We start from the raw sequence: 3,758 nt of genomic DNA, 5'->3' as shown, positions 1-3,758 counted from the left end.
TATTATTCTAGAATTAGAACGTAGCTTACGGTTGCCTCGAGCAGCTATCAATTGAACTATAGAGTATGACTGAAAATAAAAGCGACAGCTATTTTTATTCGAACACAGATGTATATATATTAAAAGTCAGATGCCTCTAAGGCTTTTAAGATTTTATTTTTTCAAAGCAGCGTCCTTCACATTCAATGCATATTTTAACCCGAGCGCATGACGTATGGCGCAGTCGTTGATTTGTCACTATCACCCGAAAACAAAACAGGCGCGAACGTAGAAATGCGCCGATTCCACAACGACCACACAATATAGACCCTTTTCAAGAAGTCCACCAGGCAACACTGGTGGCCTCCCTATTTTGGGCACCGCTTCGTGAGCGAAGGGTGTCATTGAATCCGAATACGGCCAAACGCTGAAACAGCGCTCGAATTCAATGCGTGCTCAAGGTACAAGCCTAAAATATGGCGGCCTCGAATAAATCGACGCAGCAGATATATATACTAGTTAAAGCAAGAGCGCAGGCGAGCTGGTTAAATATATAGACATTTTAACCCTGGAGAGTGGGGACAAGGAAGACAAGCACGACACAGATCTCCATCTGTGTCGTGTTTGTCCCCCTTGTATCCCCTCTCCAGATTTAAACAGTCTATGTATACTATAGAGAGCGCACACATTGGGAAAGGGTCTATTCGGTGTGTGTGTCCCTCGGCTGGTTCAGTTGCGCTTCTGCTATTCTTTGATGCGCAAGATATGATGCTACAGCACTGGGTTTTCCCCGCGGACAGATAGTAAACAGTGACTTAGACGCCAACGTGCCGAAATTTCGTGAGAAAGAAAACAACAGATGGGCTTAATAAACATTGGTTTTTGCTATACATCACAATGCCCGACCGCATACACTCTAAGAAAAGCCGGTGAGTTTGCTTTCCCGCAAAACACTCGGAGAGCCAATCACCGCAACTTACGGAGGCAGCTCAGCGAATGACAATGCCGAAACACATGTTTAGACAAAAAAACGCAGTCTGAGTTGCGACATTAAGCAATGCAAAACGTCACGCTTGCATTGCTTAATGTCACAACTCAGAGTGCGTTTTTTGGTCTAAACATGTGTTTCGGCATTGTCATTCGCTGAGCTGCCTCCGTAAGTTGCGGTGATTGGCTCTCCGAGTGTTTTGCGGGAAAGCAAACTCAACGGCGTTTTTTAGAGAGTATTTCTGCTATCGCATTGAGGACGCTGACTGAGATTGGTCCGACTGCACTCGGGTCACTCCATCCATACTTCGTTTCAGTTCTCAACTCCGGACACAGCCGACGCTAGGAGCTAAAGGGACCAATCAGAAAGCGTCAACAGCGCAAGAGGCATGACGAACACCATGACGATGCCTTTTTGATGCTGCCTGATTGGTCCTATCAGCTCGTATCGTCGGCTGCCTCTGGACTTAATTAAGTTGCAACGAAGTATAGAACGAACTGATCGCAGAAGGACAACCAAGTCTTCCCAACACAAAAACAAAAAAAACGGCGCAGATTTTTTTTTTTTTTTTTACGATTAAGTGATAAAAGTTACGGCTGCAACGCTAAACGGTACGTCGTAAAACAGCGATTTACATGTCACTGAATCGTTCCTGAAACCTTGTGAAAAACGTATTGAATGTGAAGGACGCTGTACTAGGCAAAAACAAATATTCAGAGTCTGTATACAGTGATCTGATTCTGAATAAAGATCCAGACTCGTTGCTTTTCAATCAACCATCGTAAATACATTCGCAAGTGTTACTATATTTGTAACTTAATTACGTGTAACTTAACTAATTATGGCAGTACTTTATTCGCTAGTTATTAAAACTAACTTTTACAGACTGTAACGGGATTCACGGAGAGAATTGAACCCAGATTTTTGGCGCGCATAAAGGAACTACGCAACGCAACATACTCAAACTCCGTGAGAATGTGACGCTACTGGTGGCGATAAAATGCGAAAGAAAATGCGCGAGAATGTGAGCACATGACGTCCCCTGGATTAAAATATACCAGAGATAAAGAAAAATTCATCTGTGAGCCGACGTCCAGGTTTTTCTTTTTGTATTTTTTGATCCAGGTAAAGTACGGTCTCGTTAATATAAACACCTTCGTTCCCGGAAAAAAAATTGTCGATAATGAAAGTTGTTTATATTAACGCGGCAAAAATGCATGTATTCACCCAATTGGGCCCTGAAAGACTTTAGCGTGCCCCACAATAAAGTTTACATTTTATTTTTTTGCGCAAAAATATCTCTCGCCGAACGCTCATTCTCCGCCCAAATGTAGCGCAACAAGTCGAACCAGTTGCGAAAGTTTAAGAACTAACCATTTCTTCTTTCGTTCAAAAGTTATAAGCGATTCTTTTTTCTTAATTTTTAATAGGAAACTGGGGCACATTTTTGCCCGTTTTTCGGTAACTGGCACCATAGCCAGTTTTCTCAACGGAAATTTCAGGAAAACAGATATGACTTTAGTGTTAGATAACGGTTAGTACTCAAACATTGGCATCTGGTTCGAGCCACTAGCGCTACATTGGGCGGAGAATAAGCGTTTAACGGCGATGACAAAGAAACTTTTTTTTTTTTGTGTGTGGTTGGGGGGGGGGGGGGGGGGGGGACACCCTGTGTATATGGTGGGGTATCCGTATTGTTATTGACGGGACCCGTATTAACGAGACATAACTCCAACGTGATGCGCTCAAACTTTCGCATTTTATCACCACCGCTAGCGTTAGATTGTCCCGGAGTTTCGACTTCCTGCGATGCGTAGTTCATTTATACTGGCCGATAAATTGGGTTTCATATTATCGATCGATCCCTAGTACAGTTTACTTGCAAACTATTGTTCGCCAGTGGCGAATATATTAACGACTGAAGCTTATGTTCCTGCTTGACAACGAGGATAACGTCTCTATCATACCGACGTCTTAGTTACGGGCTGTCAAACTCGTACCGATAAATGAGCAACAAACATTGATAAACTATAGCAACATACGTGTATATCTTTAGTGCGCCTTGACATGACACTGAGAATGACAATATAGGTGGAGGAACGCACAAACACGAGATCTTCCTCTATTTGGTCGGAGATGTAACAAGTGGTGAGGATATAATACTGGGAACTCCATGAACGAGTAACGTCGCCACACAGGCACTTACCCAAACCGCCCTCCCCTCTTTTTCTTGTCCGAAGTGGCGACCGCATGATGTGTTTCAGTCAGACGGGGTGGTGGCGCCGCGTCGCGGGAACCGAGGGAGGCCTTTCGTTTAATCAAGTCTGGATCTGCCGTCGGCGGCACTGCGTCCTCCGACTGCGTGTTCTGCGAGTGAGCCAACTCCTGGACAACGGATAGCTCGCTTATCTCGATATTCGAACCGGCCGCCAATAGACCTTTTGCTAAATAATCCAAGCACCAAAATAATGTTGGGAATGTAGGTACACGCGCCTGCACGTGCTCGCCTTCCCTATAAAAAAGATTCGAGGTAAACACCCAAAATAAAGCGTCCGTGAAACGCGCGTGCGAAGTGCCATTTGTTTTAGATTTTTGCTTTCGATCAGTTAGGAGCTGAAGACGCCAGCGCGCGCAGAGCGTGTACCTCCGTTCCCGGCATTCTTTTTGATGCTTCGGTAATTGCGTAAAACGTCTATTGTGCTAATTAAAGCGTGGAAAGCTTTTTAACGGAACCCCTACCGCTAAATTTTGCGGAGAAATTGACGTCACATGAGCTCATGGTGTCATGTGA

The sequence above is a fragment of the Ixodes scapularis genome, unplaced genomic scaffold (genome assembly GCF_016920785.2).
Source record: "Ixodes scapularis isolate PalLabHiFi unplaced genomic scaffold, ASM1692078v2 PGA_scaffold1__304_contigs__length_218370807, whole genome shotgun sequence".
NCBI classification, from domain to species: domain Eukaryota; kingdom Metazoa; phylum Arthropoda; class Arachnida; order Ixodida; family Ixodidae; genus Ixodes; species Ixodes scapularis.
Note: the sequence above shows the minus strand (reverse complement) of the source record.